This window comes from Astatotilapia calliptera, chromosome 9 (assembly GCF_964374335.1).
Source record: "Astatotilapia calliptera chromosome 9, fAstCal68.1, whole genome shotgun sequence".
NCBI lineage: Eukaryota > Metazoa > Chordata > Actinopteri > Cichliformes > Cichlidae > Astatotilapia > Astatotilapia calliptera.
The window spans coordinates 2,851,289-2,873,469 of record NC_137430.1 but is presented as its reverse complement, the minus strand read 5'-3'; the positions used below and the strand labels follow the sequence as shown (position 1 = coordinate 2,873,469).

The following is a 22,181-nucleotide window of genomic DNA, read 5'->3' as shown; positions in this document are numbered from 1 at the left end:
ACAGCAAACCTTCTTGCCACAGCTCACATTGATGTGCTACGCTAGATGAGCTGCACTACCTGAGCCACTTGTGTGGGTTGTAGACCGTCTCATGCTACCACTAAAATGAAATCACCGCCAGCATTCAAAAGTGACCATAACATCAGCCAGAAAGCATAGGTGCTGAGAAGTGGTCTGTGGTCACCACCTGCAGAACCAGTCCTTTATTATGGTGAATTGACTATAATTTCCACTTGTTGTCTACTCTATTTGCAAAACAGCATGTGAAACTGGTTGTCAGTGTTACTTCCTAAGTGAACAGTTTGATTTCAAAGGAGTGTGACTGACTTGGAGTAACATCGCATTGTTTAAGTGTTCCCTTTATTATTTTGAGCAGTTTATGTTATGGAATGGGGAATTGAGGACAATCCCAAGTATACCATTTTTACAAGGTCCTGCACCAATGAGGTAATACTACATTTCTTTAATTAGACGTGACCACCCATTAATTAAAAAGGGAGCAGTGTTCATTTCAGCTAGTCTTAACTTGTTGAACTCTATTAATGCTTTTTACTATACACTGTACCTATTCACTAAATGTCTCACCTTTGCACTTATAGCCAAGCCACTTGAGGGAGGAAACCGGTCCCACACACTGAATGCACTTGTCCAAAGATGATATTGTTGTGCACACCAGACGATGATTGTGAAACTGTTAGCAAAATATTGCAACATTTATTTGTTTTGGACAGTTGGAAAGGTGAGGTGTTTTCAATTCAGTTGCAGATATCAACTAATAAACTTCGTCCATGTAAATCACATCACACCCAGGTGACAGCCAAACACACACACACACAGCATCCATAAAGAATGATGATAGATTAAATTATTAGTTCATTAAGTGGTACACTGGATTATATTTACCCTTTCAGGCTCTGGATGTTTCAGGTCCAGATCATTGTTTGGAAAGCTGTTTGGTTGCGGCTTTAGGCAGCTCACAGTCTTCTGAATCTGGCTGGTCTCAGTCTTCGTGTGTAACAGATAGAGAATGAAGACAAAAGAACAGTAATCTGACAGTTACTAAAAATGCATCACTCAAGAGGATGAATAGACCATTTCACTATCAGCAAATAGCGTAAGGTACACATCGTGCATGAGAAACATTCATTAAAATCTGTCCTAGGTCAATGTTACCTCTTCAAAATCTTGCACTGAAGAAGAATGCATGGCTTCTGAGCCTTGCTGAGGCATTTCTTCATCAAGATCCTGCAACAAAGAAAAGATGGCACAAAGATTAGACCAAGTGCTCTTCTTGCAACTGTACTGGGCAGGCCTGTGCTTCTGTTTTTAATTTGCATGTGTGTGTGTGTGTGTGTGTGGGGGGGGGGCTTTCCACTCAAGAAATGTTTTCTTCTGAAAAAAAATACTGGCTACAATAATTAACAACTGATTCCTTTGCAATCATCCATCCTCTTCCACTTATCCTTATCAGGATTGTGGGGTAGCAGTTTTGGGGCCTATACCAGCTACCATAGGGCAGTACAACCTGGACAGATCACCAGTCTAACATGGAAGGACAAGCATTTGCATTCACACCAAAGGGCAGTTTTGAATCACCAGTTAACCTAACCCAATAAGCTACATCTTTGGACTGTGGGAAGAAGCCAGAGTACACAGCCAGAGAGAGCCCATGCACTAAAGCAGTAAAAAGTGCCTAAAAGAAGTTAAGAAGTTGTATAGTACTATCCATCTTAATGTTCAAGCCTGAGTTTCAAAAAATTTCAACATAGAAACAAAGCACATGCAGTCAGTTCTGCATGCTGTAGGTCAAACTGTCAAGACATACGAGAAGACCCCTCCTAAAACCAGAGTGATGTCACCATGAAGCAAACTTTGACGGAGTCCCCCAATAACAGTGTGGTCCTCCTAAGTCACATTTGGGTGGTTAACACACACACACACACACACTCAGATGTTATCCAGACTTGCACTTTGAAACAATGAAAAGGACCTACAAGCCACAGTCCATGTAAATCACATCACACCCAGGTGACTGCCAAACACACACACACACACACACAGCATCCATAAGGAATGATGATAGATTAAATTATTAGTTCATTAAGTGGTACACTGGATTATATTTACCCTTTCAGGCTCTGGATGTTTCAGGTCCAGATCATTGTTTGGAAAGCTGTTTGGTTGCGGCTTTAGGCAGCTCACAGTCTTCTGAATCTGGCTGGTCTCAGTCTTCGTGTGTAACAGATAGAGAATGAAGACAAAAGAACAGTAATCTGACAGTTACTAAAAATGCATCACTCAAGAGGATGAATAAACCATTTCACTATCGGCAAATAGCGTAAGGTACACATCGTGCATGAGAAACATTCATTAAAATCTGTCCTAGGTCAATGTTACCTCTTCAAAATCTTGCACTGAAGAAGAATGCATGGCTTCTGAGCCTTGCTGAGGCATTTCTTCATCAAGATCCTGCAACAAAGAAAAGATGGCACAAAGATTAGACCAAGTGCTCTTCTTGCAACTGTACTGGGCAGGCCTGTGCTTCTGTTTTTAATTTGCATGTGTGTGTGTGTGTGTGTGGGGGGGGGGGGGGGCTTTCCACTCAAGAAATGTTTTCTTCTGAAAAAAATACTGGCTACAATAATTAACAACTGATTCCTTTGCAATCATCCATCCTCTTCCACTTATCCTTATCAGGATTGTGGGGTAGCAGTTTTGGGGCCTATACCAGCTACCATAGGGCAGTACAACCTGGACAGATCACCAGTCTAACATGGAAGGACAAGCATTTGCATTCACACCAAAGGGCAGTTTTGAATCACCAGTTAACCTAACCCCATAAGCTACATCTTTGGACTGTGGGAAGAAGCCAGAGTACACAGCCAGAGAGAGCCCATGCACTAAAGCAGTAAAAAGTGCCTAAAACAAGTTAAGAAGTTGTATAGTACTATCTATCTTAATGTTCAAGCCTGAGTTTCAAAAAATTTCAACATAGAAACAAAGCACATGCAGTCAGTTCTGCATGCTGTAGGTCAAACTGTCAAGACATACGAGAAGACCCCTCCTAAAACCAGAGTGATGTCACCATGAAGCAAACTTTGACGGAGTCCCCCAATAACAGTGTGGTCCTCCTAAGTCACATTTGGGTGGTTAACACACACACACACACACACACACACTCAGATGTTATCCAGACTTGCACTTTGAAACAATGAAAAGGACCTACAAGCCACGGTCCATGTAAATCACATCACACCCAGGTGACAGCCAAACACACACACACAGCATCCATAAAGAATGATGATAGATTAAATTATTAGTTCATTAAGTGGTACACTGGATTATATTTACCCTTTCAGGCTCTGGATGTTTCAGGTCCAGATCATTGTTTGGAAAGCTGTTTGGTTGCGGCTTTAGGCAGCTCACAGTCTTCTGAATCTGGCTGGTCTCAGTCTTCGTGTGTAACAGATAGAGAATGAAGACAAAAGAACAGTAATCTGACAGTTACTAAAAATGCATCACTCAAGAGGATGAATAGACCATTTCACTATCGGCAAATAGCGTAAGGTACACATCGTGCATGAGAAACATTCATTAAAATCTGTCCTAGGTCAATGTTACCTCTTCAAAATCTTGCACTGAAGAAGAATGCATGGCTTCTGAGCCTTGCTGAGGCATTTCTTCATCAAGATCCTGCAACAAAGAAAAGATGGCACAAAGATTAGACCAAGTGCTCTTCTTGCAACTGTACTGGGCAGGCCTGTGCTTCTGTTTTTAATTTGCATGTGTGTGTGTGTGTGTGTGTGTGGGGGGGGTGGGGGGGTGGGGGGGGGGGCTTTCCACTCAAGAAATGTTTTCTTCTGAAAAAAATACTGGCTACAATAATTAACAACTGATTCCTTTGCAATCATCCATCCTCTTCCACTTATCCTTATCAGGATTGTGGGGTAGCAGTTTTGGGGCCTATACCAGCTACCATAGGGCAGTACAACCTGGACAGATCACCAGTCTAACATGGAAGGACAAGCATTTGCATTCACACCAAAGGGCAGTTTTGAATCACCAGTTAACCTAACCCCATAAGCTACATCTTTGGACTGTGGGAAGAAGCCAGAGTACACAGCCAGAGAGAGCCCATGCACTAAAGCAGTAAAAAGTGCCTAAAACAAGTTAAGAAGTTGTATAGTACTATCTATCTTAATGTTCAAGCCTGAGTTTCAAAAAATTTCAACATAGAAACAAAGCACATGCAGTCAGTTCTGCATGCTGTAGGTCAAACTGTCAAGACATACGAGAAGACCCCTCCTAAAACCAGAGTGATGTCACCATGAAGCAAACTTTGACGGAGTCCCCCAATAACAGTGTGGTCCTCCTAAGTCACATTTGGGTGGTTAACACACACACACACACACACACTCAGATGTTATCCAGACTTGCACTTTGAAACAATGAAAAGGACCTACAAGCCACGGTCCATGTAAATCACATCACACCCAGGTGACAGCCAAACACACACACACACAGCATCCATAAAGAATGATGATAGATTAAATTATTAGTTCATTAAGTGGTACACTGGATTATATTTACCCTTTCAGGCTCTGGATGTTTCAGGTCCAGATCATTGTTTGGAAAGCTGTTTGGTTGCGGCTTTAGGCAGCTCACAGTCTTCTGAATCTGGCTGGTCTCCGTCTTCGTGTGTAACAGATAGAAAATGAATATACAGTGCATTTTTGAAGAGGATTTTGAAACATTAAATAAACTGTATGAGAAAGATAAGTTTCAAGCTATTGTCTTTAAAATATTCACTGTCATGTATAGAGAATTTAAGGCCCTATGATTAAGAGACAAATAGTCAGTGTGATTTCTTTATTTTTTAAGCCATTGCTAAAGGAGTAAAACAATCACCTGTAGCAGCAACGAACTGTCACTAGGGCCCATTTATCTTCGAGGGACAAAATTTAAAATGAATCTAACTAAAGAGGCTACACAGCAAAATCTCCAGTGTTAAATTAACACTAGAGAGTGTCTATATGGGTCCACACAACACTGTTGAGTGTTGAATTAACACTTTTGACAGTGTTATATGTTTAAAAGTAACCTAGTCAGTTTTGAAGATTTACAAAGACTAACACTGAGCAGTGCTGATTTTCTAACACTGGAATATTTCTAACATTTTGAGTTATTTTCCAGTGTTAGAAAATCAGCACTGCTCAGTGTTAGCCATTGTTAATCTTCAAAACTGACTAGGTTACTTTTAAACATATAACACTGTCAAAAGTGTTAATTTAACACTCAACAGTGTTGTATTTAACACTCAGAGGTGTGGACCCTTATAGACACTCTCCAGTGTTAATTTAACACTGGAGATTTTGCTGTGTAGAATCACATTAAACATCAATCACTGTTAAAATTTAGAAACCAAAAGCCATTTTTTATTTCTGCATACCTGCTGATATTTTTTTAGTGCTTTTAGAGGGCTTTGATGTGGCAGCCATCACAATTGCCTGTTTTCCATTAGTACCTACCCCTGTTTTTCCAGTAGGTTATAGTACCATGTAGTTTTTCAGTAACTACTGCACCAAGGTTCCAAGTGATCCAAAGTGATCAGAAAATTTGACATAGACTGAATGCCACCAGGTGGCTGGTCAATGGTGTCACTCGATAAGTTATGAGTGCGCCTCCTTCGTGAAAATCCAAGCCATCATTTTTGAAACTCTGAAATGTTTGAAATAGCGACCAAAATTAACAGCGTGATCCCTGAATTGAACACTAAAGTATAGACTGAGCAGCAGGCATTTTGTCACCTTGACGTCCATGCTTGCTGTGGCATTTATATCACTGGATGCTCGGCTGCATTGCTATAGTTACCCCAGGCACAGTAGGTGATACTCAATTTCAGTGAAAAACTAGATGCCGTAAGTCACGTTAAGCCAATTTGAGTAGGTACAAATGTAAAAATGGCTTAGGGTATGCAATTTATCAGTTCCAAAAAGTACAATTGTAGAAATACCTTGCATCTCCAGAGCCAATCCGAGTCACCATAATTGTAGTCTATTTCTTCACCTGGACTTATGTCTCTGCTTGCAAATAAGCATAGATGGGGCTTTCCATTGATATTTAATATTTTCATCTTAGCACTTGGACTGATGTGGTTGTCGTTGACAAGTCTGCCTAATGACCCATCTTCTTGAGATGCATCCACACTGTGGGGTTAGGCAAAAAAGTATTAGCTTAACTAGTTAGGAAGCTTTTTTTCATAAATCAAAAGCAATGTGTAATTTAATCTTAATCAAACTACACTGATATAATACGCACCACCAGAGTTTTCCATCTAACTTGAATTCAAACATGAACACCTTCAGGCTGTCATGATAAACTCTGTGTCTCCGCTCACATTCTTCTTTTGTTATGAGTTTACCTCTGTATTCCAAAAGGAAGTCTCCTTTTTGGAATGGAACAGTCGTGAAAATGCCCCGACCTGAATTGCATAGGCATACCAAGTGAGTGACAAAAGACAAAGTGACAAACTCCAAATCTAATCCAAACTAAAGACCAACTTACCTTTGAAGGCATTTATGTAGTGGATATCAAGTCCCAGTTTGTCCCTTCCAGCAGAAACATGACAGACTGCATCCTCCCGTGGAGGAATGCGTCTCCTTCGCATGTTCTCCTGTACGTTTTGATTGGCTTTATTACCAAAGCATATACAGTATTACGATTATCGTCATCATTGTCATCATCATCAGTAGCAGCAGAACTAGCAGTAGTGTAGTTTACAGCATAAACACAGCTGACTTATTCATAGTCCTAATTTATGCCTTCTTTTAAAATGTTAAAGGCCTAGTACTCAAAATGACGACATGTGACATTTCTGTAATGGCGACTGCAGAGAGTGATACAAGTACTGAGAAAGCTTGGGCATCAAAACTGTAAGAAGTTTTTTCTTCAGGCATATAAATAAATACACGACTAAATACACTTATACCCCTTGCTTTTATTTTAGGGCTGTCAGCAGAATGGACAGACATTGGACAAATTGCCCAAAATTAGCTAACAGCAACATCAGGGATTTTGACTCAGACTGCGCTGGTTTAATTGTTAATCGCGTTAGTCGCGATGTCGGCATTAACACGTTTAAGCCACAATAATGCTTTAACACCGAGTAAATCCTAACACGGGTTAGCCCGCTTTATCGCGTTGACGTGGTGTTACGTCCCCACTTAAAAGTCTAGGCGATGAGGGTGGGGGACAGTAACAGTTAGATCCAGGTGGAATGAAAAGAACGCCAGGCAGAGGTATTTAACATAAAATAGATCTTTATTGTAGGCAAACACCTCAATAATCATACAAATGGCAACAACAAAAGGAGACAGCACCGCTGCTTTAATGAGAAATCAGGGAGGTCAACCCAAAGTGGTAATGACCACTTCAACAAAGAAAGCAACAATAAGGCTTCAACAGAAAGAGACAGCAACGCTGCTAGCAAACAATATCCAGGCAGGCCACACAAACTAATGAAGGCCGCCGTCACTCATGGGCAATCACTGCTCAGTTAAACACTACTCACAAAGAGCCACACACCAGAAGGCTGGTCACATGCAGCAGGCTGTTCCACACCTAGGCTAGTAGCACACTCTGACCAGCCCAGAGGAAATCCACCAGAAACCTCTCCCTCCTCCTCCACACTGCTCTACTCCAGCTTATATCACCCCTGAGGGTAATTGGTTGTAACGAGAGCAGATGAGCAGCAGGTGTGACCTAAAGGAGAAGGCAGGGGCAGAGAGAGACAAGGGGAGGGGCCAGAACGAAGGAGGAGGAGGAGAGGGAGAAGACAACACCACGCCCACACACTCCCACAGCCTCCCAGGATGTAACATTCCCCCCACCCTATATCCACACTATACAAAACACAGAAGAAACTCATCACTATGCACTGCGTGAGAGTGCATCAGCCACCAGATTGGGGCGTAAGTAAACATGGAGAGCTCCAAGGGCTGTGACTCTGTCTCACCAAACCATTCTCTGCTAGATAACTGACCTCCTTCCTCATCACCTCGCGCTTTCCCATAGGGCAGCGGTACGCGTGCCGTTTGATTGGGGTTGCGTCCCCAACATCGATATCATGTTCACAAACATTAGTACGCGAGGGCACATCACCAAAGAGAAAGGGGTAGGAGTGCAGTAGATTAAGCACATCTTCGCATTGTGAAGGGGACAGATGAGACAAGTGGGCCGTTACTTCGGCTAAGTAAGCTGAATTCGCCAACCGTCTACACTGTTGTCCCTCAGAAAGTATATGCAGACCGTCGTCAGCACTGGCCTCTACACTCAGCACGGTGGCAGAGACAGAGCTGGAGGTTGCCACACTGGCAACAGTCTCATGGGTTTCCCTATCATGGTAGGGTTTTAACATGTTGATGTGGCACAGGCGTGTTTTCCTCCTGCGCTCTGGGGTACTGAGAACATAATCCGTCTCAGACACTTTCCTCACTATGACGTACGGTCCCGCAAAACGGGCCGTAAGAGCAGAACCAGGCACCGGTAGCAACACTAAAACCTTGTCCCCAGCCTGAAAATGCCTTTTCACAGGCTTTCTGTCATGCCACGTCTTCATGCATGCCTGGGCAGTACACAGGGCCTCTTTCGCTAATGAGGTAGCACGTTGCCAACAATCCTTACATGTCTTCACAAAATCTGCCACGTTAGTTTTTGGAACACCCCCACTAAGGAACCTCTCTTTCAACATCTTTAGCGGGCCCCGCACCTCGCGGCCAAACACAAGTGTAGCTGGGCTGAACCCTAAGGACTCCTGCTTAACATTGCGTATTGCGAACAGTACAAAGGGGACACCCTCATCCCAGCTTCTGCCCGTGTCATGGCAGTACTTTTTTAGCATGGCCTTAAGTGTTTGGTGCCAACGCTCAAGTGCACCCTGCGACTCTGGGTGATAAGCACTAGACACAGAATGAGAGACGCCCAGGGAAGCTAAAGTCTATTTAAATGCTCGAGATAAGAAATTAGTTCCCTGGTCTGTTTGCACTGTTTTTGGAAGAACAAAGGTGGTGAAAAACTTGATTAGCGCCTTAGTGATGTTTGCAGTGGTGACCCTCCGCAGAGGAATTGCTTCAGGGAACCGCGTGGACAAACACATTATGGTCAACAAAAACTGATTGCCTGCTCGTGTTCTTGGCAACGGACCAACACAATCGACCAAAACATGCTCGAATGGCTCACCAACAGCAGGTATTGGACATAGTGGGGCGGGGGGCACAGTTTGATTTGGTTTGCCCACCAGTTGACACGTATGACAAGTATTACAATACTTCGCAACATCTGCCTTCATCGCCGGCCAGAAGAAGTGCTGCAGAATGCGGTCATATGTTTTAGTTATCCACAAATGTCCTGACCATGAATGGTCATGGGCTAATTGTAGCACGTGCTGACGCAAACTAGCCAGGACCACTATCTGTTGGACTACACTCCAGTCCTCCCCTGGCTTTGAAGTCCACCTGCGCATTAGCAATCCATCACATACAACAAATGTCTGCTTCCTGTCTCCTGTCAGATGATCACTCTCATCACGGCAGCAAAACATTTGGTTAACGATGGGTCTGCTTTCTGAGCGATAATAATGGCCTCCCGTGTGAGGAGAGGGGGGGCTGCGGGTTCAGGAGCAGGCTCAGCCACTTCTTGAGCGAGTTCCTTGGCATCAGGACCCACCTCCCCCTCCTCAGAGGGCATCACATCCATCCCCAGCATAGAGCCGACCACTGACCCTGGCAAGTCAACCACTTCTCCCTGCCGATGGGCCTGTGACCGGGTAAGAACACCTACGGGAAATACATCCGGGTGCTGCCGGTTTAAAACATCTGGCAAGGGGCTTGGGTCAGGGGTCTTTGTGACCACTGGGGCAGGATAAACCTTCCCACCTGCAATGTCATTGCCCATTATGAAGTCCACACCATCAATCGGGAAACAAGGACACACAGCTACAGGAAAAATGCCACTTACTAGGTCACTCTGCACCCAAATTTGATGGAGGGGGGCTGGCACATAAGTCATTCCAATGCCCCTAACAATAACATCAGTGCCGCTGGCGGTCTTTTCATCAAAGGCAAGTGCACTAGCCAGTATGAGGTACTGTGAACCACCTGTGTCGCGTAGAATGGTCACAGTACGCCCATCTCCAGGCTTACCAGAGAGTGACACCGCTCCTTTGAAAATGAAAGGTTTAAAACATTCGTCAGGCGTTTCAGTGCTAAGTGGTCTGCTACCAGGAGAAGCGTTTTTAATCAGCCCTATCCCTTTTGGTTTATGTGGTGTTGAAACTGGCTGTCTCCGCCTGTAGGCCTCGCAGTCGGCTATTAAATGGCCGGATTTAAAACAGTAGAAACATTTCCGGTCTGACCTGGGACGAGGCACAGGCACCTCTCTCCTTGTGTCTTGCTCACCACTAGCACCGCTAGCGTTTGCTAGTATGTCGCGTCGCTCATGCTTAACAACACTCAATGGTCAATGGTAACTTTGTTGTCCCTGATGGGAAATTGATTCGCAGTATGTCAAAACAAACAACAAACATACAACCAACACATCACGTACACTCATTAAAAAAATACTATAATATAATATAAGCCTGATAAAACAACCTAGATATTCCATCGAAAAAAGGGCAATGTGCAATGGCAACAACACTTACAATTTAGTGTTGTTAATTAAGATAATAGCACTAGGTACAAACGACAATTTGTGTCGCTTTGTCTTCACTGCAGTCATTTTATAACGACGACCTGATGGAAGCAGTTGAAAATCGTTAAAGAGAGGATGATCTGAACACAACAGGAGAGAGGTGGCCTTCCTCAGCACCTGCCTGTTATAAAAGTCCACAAGCTGGACCTGAGACCTCCCTGAAATCTTGCCCGCCACTTTAACCAGATTGTTAAGTCTGGTCTTATTATCCATGGACATACTACCGTACCAAGCAATGATACAGAAAGTTAAAACAGATTCAATAAAACTTTTATAAAAGAGAGTCATCATTTCAGATGAAACATTAAAACCTCTCAACCTCCTTAAAAAGTACAGTCTTTGTTGGGCCTTTTTCACTGTAGCAGCAAGATGTGACTCAAAGGACAGGGTCTTATCAAGAACAACCCCCAAGTACTTGTAACTATCCACCATTTCAATGGCTGCACCATTTACCACTGTAAGCGCAGGATGAGGGGATGACTTCCTGAAATCTATAACCATGTCCTTGGTTTTCAAGGTGTTAATCATTAAGAAGGACTGATCACACCATGAAACAAACTCCTCCACAACAGGCCCATGGGAATCCTCTTCACCATGAAGGAGGCTTACAATGACTGTGTCATTTGCGTATTTGATGAAATGCCTATTGGCCTGTGTGCTGCGACAGTCATTAGTGTACAAAATATACAAAAGAGGAGAGAGACAACAACCTTGTGGTGAGCCAGTGGAAGAGTTCAGCTGTTTGGAAAAACAGCCGTTTATTCTCACACACTGTGATCTATCAGTTAAGAAGTCTAAGATCCAACCAACGAGATTAAAATTAAGTTTAAATTGGTTAAGAAGCTTATCAACTAAAAGATGTGGCTGGATAGTATTAAAAGCAGAAGAAAAATCAATAAATAAAAGCCGAGCATGAGCTTTGGCGCCATCAAGATGGCGATAAAGGAAGTTCAACAGAGTGACCACTGCATCATCAACACCTCTACAAGGCCTGTATGCAAATTGTAGTGGATCTATCAGCTTCTCTACTTGCTGCAGGATCTCCTTCCTGACAAGTTTTTCGAAGGACTTCATCACTAAAGATGTAAGAGCAACAGGCCTAAAATCATTTAATGATGTAGGTTTTGTGGTCTTAGCAACTGGAGAAATAATTGATTTTTTCCATACCTCTGGAACCTTCTGTTGCTGAAGAGATAAAAGAAAGATGTGATAAAAAAAAAAAACCACATAATTGCTCAGCGCATGTTCTAAGCACCTGGCCACATATATTATCAGGACCTGGACTTTTATTAGTCTTACTCATTTTAAAAAGATTTCCCACCCTTCTTTCATCAAAGAACAAAACTGGGGGGCCTCTGGTGCTCTCTATTAAGGAATCAAGTGTATTCCTTGGAATATAGTTATCATTAAATCTCGAATAAAATCTGTTCAGCTCATTGGCTAACTGAAAATCTGAACTAAAACCAGGGAGACTTATCTTATTACAGTCACTGAGACAGTGACCAGTCATGTGTTTCATGCCAGCCCAAGCCACCCTTAAGTTATTGCTACCCATCTCCGCCTCTACCTTATCCTTGTATTTTATTTTAGCTTTTTTAATTTCTGATCTAATCTCCTTCCTAATTTCTCTGACTTTCAAGGTATTCCCTTCAGTAAAAGCTTTATTCCTTTCGTAAATCAGCCTCGTAAGAACTTTAGAGGACCATGGTTTGTTATTAGGGAAAGAATTCACAACCTTTGAGGGAATAATCATGTCTCTACAAAAGGATATATATCCGCAGACAACGTCAGTGAGTTCATTAATGTCTCTACATGATTCGGTAAACACCGACCAGTCTGTACAGTCAAAGCAGCCCTGCAGGGCTAAAGAGGCATCGTCACTCCAAACCTTTATGCGGTGTTTCCTCACTTTCTCTCTTCTCAGTACAGTCTTATAGACTGGCAGAAGATGCACCGTGTTGTGATCCGAGGATCCGAGGCCGGGGCCAGCCACAGTTGTATACGCACCTTTTATGGAGCCATAACATAAATCCAGAGTCTTATTGAAGCGAGTGGGACAGTGCACATACTGATAAAAACTGCTCAGTGTTTTCTTCAAGTCGCAGCGATTAAAGTCCCCAAGAACAATATTAGGGGCTTCAGGAGAGAGAGATTGTAGAGAGTGGATCGCATTGGAGATGGTGTCAGTCGCATTCTTAGGATTCGCTTTGGGGTGGATGTACAGTAAACGACGGTGACGTTGATCTGTGGGAATTCCCTCGGCAGATAAAATGGCCTCAAAGACACAGAGAGGAGCTCAATGTCAGGCAGACACACTTGTCTACGAACGGTCACATTTTTACACCATTTCTGATATACAAACACACCCCTCCTCCTTGCGATTTCTGGGTAGCTCCGGGGTCTCGATCCAAACGTATGGGAACCCCGAAGCCATTTAATTTGGTTTTATGGACGAGTGCAAACTCGTCAGCCAGGGTCGCGGTCTGCTGCAACGTAGAGACCTTCTGCTCGTTCAGGTATACCGCCATCCGCTCAGTGACGCAATTTTTGAACTCCTCAATGAGAATTAATTCCCGTACCGAAGCTAGGTCTGCAGCTTTACAGGCCATACACCACCAATCAAAGAGGACACTCTTTTCTCTTGCGAAATCCAGGAAGGATTGACCCTGCACCTTTTTCAGCCCCCGAAATCGCTGCCTGTAAGCCTCGGGGACTAGCTCATAGGCCAACAGGATTGCACTTTTCAGTTTGTCGTAGTCCAAGCTGCATTCAGCGGACAACGAGGAACAAACTTCCTGTGCCTTGCCCACCAGCTTGCACTGTAGCAGGATGGCCCACGCATCCCGCGGCCAACGCAAGGCTGTTGCTATCTGCTCAAACGATTCAAAATAAATCTCCACCTCAGTGTCACGAAATGCAGGGACCAGACGACTATTCCGTCCTACATCAAACTGTACGTCTGTCTGTGACAGCGAAGCCACCACAGGAGGGGAGGAGGCCTGCTGGAGTTCTAGCTGTCGCAGCTTGACCTTCGTCTCTGCCTCCACCTTCATCAGCTCAACCTCCCTAGCCCTAGCCAGTTCCGCGTCCAAACGCCTAAGCTCTAGCTCCCTTTTCAGCTGGAACTCTCTCTCACGCTGCTCCTTCTCCAGCTGGAGACGAGCCAGACGGATTTTGAGCCTAGCATCCTGCTTAGAACCCTCAGATGACTGGATGGAGAGTGGATCAAAACGGAGCAGCGTCACTAGCCCCCCCTCGGGCAACCCCTGGTCCATAGGTGTAGACACTGATGGTTCTACAACCTGGCCTGGAACGTGAGGCGCCACACTTGGTCCAGCCGGACCGGGTGTGCTCAGGGGTTCCTGCAGTACAACCACCCTCTCCTCCAACAACCCGGACACCAGAGCGGCTTTCAGCTCGGCTTTGCGTAGACCAGTGGAGACACTGATCCCGTAATATGTAGCCAGCTCATGCAGATCCCTCTTCCTACAAACATCCAGCAGGGCAAGCGACGGCTCTGCCGTAAACCCAGCAATATCAAAAGTGGCCATGAAAACTCAAAACGGCCTGCAAAACACAAGCAAATCACTAAAGTGCTACACACAACGCCTTCACTATAGAACTACACACACAGGCGAAAGAGAAATGTGTTGTGTCAAGTCAACCATTAAAGAAAAATCCTACTCACACTCCCCCCAGTCCTGCCTCCTCAGACTCTAGCCTGTCCTAGCTTCTGGAGCGTACCAGGCTCGAGGCCACTTTAAAGGCAAATCATCAAGCGCCACAGGCACCGACAAGCCTACCCCCAACAGAGAATTAATCCCCACCCGGGTTTGCTCCGAAAATAAAAAAGGCAAAACAAAAAACGAGTGTCCGAAGGAAGAGCAAATGCTCAGCTAGACACTCCCCTGTGCTAGCCGGGGAGAGCAGCAGCTAGCCAAATGACCTTCACACAGCACACAAACACCTGTTCACACTTGCAATCAACCCAATTTCTTTCATTCCGTTCCGGGACGAGCCCCCACTTTGTTACGTCCCCACTTAAAAGTCTAGGCGATGAGGGTGGGGGACAGTAACAGTTAGATCCAGGTGGAATGAAAAGAACGCTAGGCAGAGGTATTTAACATAAAATAGATCTTTATTGTAGGCAAACACCTCAATAATCATACAAATGGCAACAACAAAAGGAGACAGCACCGCTGCTTTGATGAGAAATCAGGGAGGTCAACCCAAAGTGGTAATGACCACTTCAACAAAGAAAGCAACAATAAGGCTTCAACAGAAAGAGACAGCAACGCTGCTAGCAAACAATATCCAGGCAGGCCACACAAACTAATGAAGGCTGCCGTCACTCATGGGCAATCACTGCTCAGTTAAACACTACTCACAAAGAGCCACACACCAGAAGGCTAGCCACACACCAGAAGGCTGGTCACACCCAGAAGGCTGGTCACACCCAGAAGGCTGGTCACACCCAGAAGGCTGGTCACACGCAGCAGGCTGGTCACACGCAGCAGGCTGGTCACACGCAGCAGGCTGGTCACACGCAGCAGGCTGGTCACATGCAGCAGGCTGTTCCACACCTAGGCTAGTAGCACACTCTGACCAGCCCAGAGGAAATCCACCAGAAACCTCTCCCTCCTCCTCCACACTGCTCTACTCCAGCTTATATCACCCCTGAGGGTAATTGGTTGTAACGAGAGCAGATGAGCAGCAGGTGTGACCTAAAGGAGAAGGCAGGGGCAGAGAGAGACAAGGGGAGGGGCCAGAACGAAGGAGGAGGAGGAGAGGGAGAAGACAACACCACGCCCACACACACACACACACACACACACACACACACACACACACACACACACCACACACACACACACACACACACACACACACACACAGTATTCTTTGTTCACATGTATACCTATGTAAGATGTTATATGTTAATGACCCTATGCATATTCATGTAACCACAATAAAAGGAGTGCTATGGGGGACCTGGCTGAGAGTCTGACGGAGGTCAAGTGGTGGAACGACACTTGGCTCCAGGCAGGACTCCCTCATGCATGAGTAACATGAAGAACTTTGCCTACTCGTGTCTTGCTTTGCTGTGTAATTATATTGTCCTCAACGTTCCAGCGGATGGGTTCAAGCTATAAACCTATCAGTGAGGAAAATATCACAGTTTCACCAAATAATCAGTCACGTCTACAACTCTCATACTCCCAACCTGTTATATGACTGTGTTGTATTTTATTGTATGCTATGTTTTTATTTTATATCTATTATGTTTACAAACATCAAGAAGTCACAAGCAAAGGGAGACCACACCATAGCACATGTTTACATAAGATAAGATAAGATAACCTTTATTAGTCCCACACGTGGGAAATTTGTTTTGTCGCAGCAGGAAGTGGACAGTGCAAAAGTTATGAAGCAAAAATTAGAATACAATAAGAATAAATACAGTACACAACTGTACAGAATAGAATAGAATAAAATACTATATACAGTAGAATAAAATAGAATAAAATATAAAATAAGATAAAAATAGAATACAAATGCTGTATACAAGTGAGTAAAAATACAACGATGCCAGAAAGGATTATTGCACATTAGTGGATGTGTGTGTTTGATCAGTTAAAGTCTTTGTTGTGGAGTCTGACAGCAGTGGGGAAGAAAGACCTGCGAAAGCTCTCCGTCCCACACCGTGGGTGCCGCAGTCTCCCACTGAAGGAGCTGCTCAGTGCTGTCACAGTCTCCTGCATGGGGTGGGAGATGTTGTCCAACAGGGATGACAGCTTAGCCACTCACTCACCACTGTCACTCACCACCTCCACTGGGTCTAGGGGGCATCCTAGAACAGAGCTGGCCCTTCAGATCAGCCTGTTCAGTCTCTTCCTGTCCCCAGCAGAGATGCTGCCGCCCCAGCAGACCACACCATAAAAGATAGCAGAGGCCACCACAGAGTCATAGAAGGTCTTCAGGAGTGGGCCCTCCACTCCAAATGACCTGAGTCTCCACAGCAGGTACAGCCTGCTCTGCCCTTTCCTGTAGAGGGCGTCTGAGTTATGAGTCCAGTCCAGTCTGTTGTTCAGATGAACACCAAGGTACCTGTAGCTGTCCACAGCCTCAATGTCCATACCTTGGATGTTCAGTGGTTGCCGTGGAGAATGCTTGTGCCTGCGGAAGTCTACCACCATAAGGATATTCATCAAAATTATTTATTCATCAAATTTCAAAACTTTTTTAATCACACAAAAAATACATGTGCAAAGCACCACAACAGCAGCCCGATATCAGACAGAACTGTCACATGATATTAAACATAATGAAGCGCTTCATTATAGTTTTCCATTCAAGCTGCGCTTCATATTTTGACCAGCAGATGTCACCAAAGAAGACTGTGTTGAAAAATAATGACAGTTTGTTCCACGACTGCATTTCACTGGGGGAGGGTTTTGATTATTGATTAAAATCGATTCTAGGTTGGATAACGTGATATTGATCCATTAAAATCCTGAAACGATTTTTAAATATGAATAAATTTTGCCTGAAACGCCAGAATCTCAGGTTAAACTTCAGAAAATTTCAACAACCACCAAACAGCTAAAACAGTAAATGAGAGCAGTTACACGGATTCTGCACAAAGACGTAAACAAAGATGCCGGGGCTGAAAGCCGGCAGCTCACTGATTCTGATGCGTCGGCGGGTCCGCCTCTTATGTTTACATCTTTTTTGGCGCTAGATTCTGAAGGTGCAGGTTTTGTCACTCTCCAAACATAATTGACTGAACCAGCAGCAGGTTGAACGTCTGGTGTCCTGGTGCAGCCGCAACAACCTGGTGCTAAACAATGACAGTGGAAATTATTGTGGACTTCAGGAAGCACACAGCCCCCACATCATCCTGACTGACACCCTCATCACCACTGTGGACTCATTCCACTTCCTGGATACCACCATCAACCCGGATCTGAAGTGGGAGCCCACCATCACCTCTGTCATTAAGAAAGCCCAGCAGAGGATGTACTTCCTGAGGCAGCTGAAGAAATTCAACCTGCCAACACGGACGATGATGCAATTCTACACTGCAATCATCGAGTCCATCCTCACCTCCTCCATCACCGTGTGGTACGCTGGAGTCGCCACCTCTTACAAACAGAGACTGCAGTGTTTTGTGCACTCTGCTGAGAAGGTGATTGGCTGCAGACTCCCATCTCTGCAGGACCTGTACACCTCCAGGCACTGGGGCATGCAGCTCGGATCTCAGCTGACCTTTCTCACCCTGGACACAGTCTGTTTGACCTGCTCCCCTCAGGCAGGAGGCTCCGGTCCATTCGCACCAGAACCTCTTGCCATAAGAACAGTTTCTTCCCCTCTGCTGTTGGACACATGAACAATAACCGTATGACTGTTCCCACCACTAACACATGACCCTACGCTGTGTATTTCAATCTGCTTATCACTTTTTTAAATGTTTATTTTTATTTATTTATTTTACAGGCTGCATCACGCCTGTTCAAGAGTTGCCCACAGATGGCAGGAATAAAATCTCCGCAAAAATTTTCTGGCACAACTTCACCTGTTTCCAAGGTGCATGGAGAGGATGAACGAATTCACAAAGCAGGAACTCCAGCAACACTTGAGGGAAGATGAACAACTTGAATAATTGACCAACGCGTTTCGGCTTGTGGCCTTCATCAGGGTCATAGTAAAACATTGTAAAAATTGCTTAAATACAAGACAGGAAACAGAAAAAAATTTCAAATTAACCAGTCAAAACTTCATAGATAGGTCAGCTGACATATAATAGGTAGGTATTGGTTAATTGGCTCACGCCCAAGTAAATACCGGACTAGATCATTACTGATGAGGAGGAGGGGGGTCACATAACCCCCATATGTCTGAAAATAACACATGCATGAAATGCATAAGGAGGATGCTATAAATATACACATGGGTTTAAAAAAAAGGGGGGGGGGTCTTTAATGGTAAAAGCACGTTTGAATTAGAAAACAAGACTACAGGAAGGAATAAAATCTCCAACTACATACTAAATGAAAAAATGTTTGGCTGCCCAGACAAAACCCTCTTGGGGTCCAGATTTGGACCAGAGTCAGGGGATTGGGGATCCCTGTTGTAGGGTCTACCTTACCATGTAAAGTACTTGAAGGAGACTGTTGTTATGATTGAAATAAAACCCAACTGAAAAACTAAACACACTAACACTTTGTCACAAATTCAGCAGAGAGAAGTCCCTCGCTGTGCACACAGAGCCGAGAAAAGAGACGCTCATGTCTGTTCATTTCTGCTCTGTTTGATGAAAACTGTGTTACTGAGGAACAATGAGAGGACTCGCCTCTGAACACTCAGCGTGAGGAGTTGACACTGCAATAACAATCACACATCAACATACAGAAGATTGTTTCAGTGTTAGGTTTAGTGAAATTTGAGGTTAATGGTGTGCCTCAGACTTTGTAATTCCTGTGTGTATGACTTATTTAAACATTCTCCTAAATGCAAAACAACGTATACCTTTTAAGACTAAATAAATCTGAAAGCTTTTCCATCCTAAAAGAGTACAGCAATGTGTAGTTTATGATGTTCTAAAGGTTTCAGCAGCTTTTTGAATTTGTCACATGTGTGGAAAGGTATGAGTGAGTCTTTGTGTCGTACTGTGAGTGATGCTCGTCAGCACACAAACCCAGAGTTTCTCTACAGGAACACAGAGAGAGTTATTCCCTGTACTGTAAGGACACATTCAGCATTGTGCAGTAAATCCAGGGCCCTGTTTCAGGAAGCCGGTTTAGTGGAAAAACTGAGTAAGTATACCCTGAGTTAACGAAAACTCTGGGTTTTCGGTTTCACAAAGCGAGTTCAGCTGCAGCCTGAGTGAGTCACTATGACGACACACTCCGTGAAGCTAACCTGCCCCCTAGCAGGTTTACTACAACTAACCCTGACTGTCTCCGCCTCTTTGTCGGAAACCTGACAGTAGGAAGTGTCGGACATGGCGTGCCACTTCCTTGAAGAGCCAGTAGATCGTGAAGCCCAAATTCTCCGCAGAGCTCTCCGCCGGGAGAGAGTGATCAGAGCGCGTTTGGACATTTTATCATTTCCTGATGATTTCCTGTGCGAACGTTACCGTTTCTCAGCACAATCTATAATTTATTTGGATAACATCCTCAGGCCATATATTACGCATGTGACACATCGCGGACATGCTCTCAGTTCATTGCATATTATTTGTATTGCACTTCGGTTTCTTGCAAACGGGAGCTTTCTGTATAATATTGGTGACGCTGAGCACGTTTCCAAGGCTACCGTCTGTCGGGCAGTCAGGAATGTTACAGTTGCACTGAAACGTCTCCTGTACTCGTCTGTGGTGTTCCCCGGTCACAGACCCACAAGATTTATCAAAGAGGGATGCCACAAAATTGCAGGTATCAGGATGAACGAAACTTAATTCATGATGTGGTGATACTTGGACTACTACTTAAATTGCACATTTATTTTCAGGGTTCCCAGGCGTGATTGGCTGTATAGATGGCACTCACATTCCAATCATTGCTCCTTCAGTAAATGAAGGAGACTATGTGAACAGGAAGTCTTTCCACAGCATTAATGTACAGGTACATAGTTCCCTGTAGCATTTCAAACTAACAAATTATTTCATTATAGTAATGGATGCTAATTTGTGTTCTCTGCACTGTGAAGATCATATATGATGCTGCCAACATTATCACAAATGTGGAAGCCAAGTGGCCAGGCTCTGTCCATGACTCACAAATATTCCGTGAATGTACACTGAGCACAAAATTTGGACATGGTGAGTTGAGAATACTTTAAAATATATAAAGACCAATTGCTTCAGGGACATTTGAACTGAAGTGTACCCTTCTGTCTTAGGAGAGTTCACTGGCTACTTGCTTGGTGATAGGGGGTATCCATGTTTACCCTATTTGCTTACCCCTTACCCTGACCCTGAACCGGGCCCACAGCAGCGATATAATCTGGCTAATTGCAGGACAAGAGCCAGAATTGAAATGACTATCGGAATGCTTAAGGCCCGGTTCCAGTGCCTGCAAAGACTCAGGGTCACCCCAGAAAGGGCATGTGACATTATTGTGGCATGTGTGATTCTTCACAACATTGCCACAATTAGAGGAGAACACTGTTCTTCTGAACCAAACATCAGCAGTGATCCAAACCATGAACATCCTGACCCTCGCACGGACATACAAGATGGAAGCGCAGTCAGAGACACCATATGTCACAATCATTTCTTTTGACCCATCACCTCAACATGTTGAAAGAAGAATAAACAGATTTTTTGTTCAACTGGCTTTATTGGTCGCCTGTGTTTCCTGTACACAAAGTATTAAAAGATGTAAACCTCATAAAGTGTCTCTGTTGCTTCCTCCTCTGTAACAGCTGTCAATGTTTCTTCATTATTTTCCTGTAGTAAAGAAATAAACAACATTGCTGTTCTACTGTAAACTCATATAATCTGTGGAGTATTACTCACAACTGCATGTTGGTCTGGCTCAACAGGAGGCTGCACCAGATGCAGTACACCATCACCATCAACTGATAGAATATGAGGTTTATACAGGTCACTTATAACTTACAAGGGACCAAATGGCAATTAACAAACATACCAATCACCTTACACTTCATTGTCATTATGCTCTCAAAGACAACCAAGACTGAGGGAAGGCAAAATCAGTAGGAAAATAACTTCACTACAAAATAATTCATTATGGTAAAGAGTTTATCAAATGAATGAGTAGCACTGCAAAGGTGACTGTGAAGAAAGGATGTATGCACATCATGTATTATTTTGAAGTTACCCCCTATGTAGGCACTTGTGTCTTGCGGGGTTATTGACTCAGAGAATGTCCCCGCAGAGATGCCTTCGGCCACAGGGCGCCCACTGTTTTGGCTGAGGGCCAACTGCTCAGCCTCTGTGAGTGGTGGTGGTGGAGGACCCCCACCTGTTTTTCGGGCCTCCGCTTTTTTTCTGTTGGCTATAACGGGCCACATTTGAGCATACAGAGTAAGCAAATATGTACTTGTAATGTGCTCAGATAATTTCAATAAGTGCTTACAGAAAGAAAATTAATGTAGCCTCTAACTGCAATTGATTTACATAGGACAAACAGACCAAGCACTATGGCTCATAATACAATTACACCTTACCTGTTTGGACTATATTTTTATATTTCATTTTTACTTGCTGCCAGGAACGTTTGGGGCCTGTTGGGTTGCACCTGCGCTCACATCACATCACAAAATAAAATGTATAAAATAACAAATAAAATAACATATGATAAAATAAATGGGTGGAAATCCCTAGATCAATGTTTAAATTAACACTCACGCATTGACTCTGTCGGCTTTGTTTTGCCATGCATGCTTTTGCAGCTGTGGCTGTG

At 44.0% G+C, this 22,181-nt stretch overlaps 2 long non-coding RNA genes across 2 annotated transcripts in view; one reads left to right on the top strand and one right to left on the bottom strand.

Annotated features, from left to right (window-relative positions):
* The window catches only part of LOC145431020 (uncharacterized), a 34,528-nt gene extending 13,439 nt beyond the window's left edge, over nucleotides 1–21,089 (top strand). The window contains exons 3-4 of the long non-coding RNA XR_013911396.1: nucleotides 18,247–20,375; nucleotides 20,461–21,089. This is a non-coding gene — a long non-coding RNA (uncharacterized LOC145431020). The remainder of the gene's footprint in view (nucleotides 1–18,246; nucleotides 20,376–20,460) is intronic.
* Nucleotides 1,174–3,456, bottom strand: LOC113032575 (uncharacterized). The gene is made up of 3 exons (XR_013911178.1): nucleotides 3,352–3,456; nucleotides 2,128–2,469; nucleotides 1,174–1,245 (listed from the first exon to the last, which is right to left on the bottom strand). It is a non-coding gene; the product is annotated as an uncharacterized LOC113032575 (long non-coding RNA).
* Nucleotides 21,090–22,181: the final 1,092 nt, after the last annotated feature.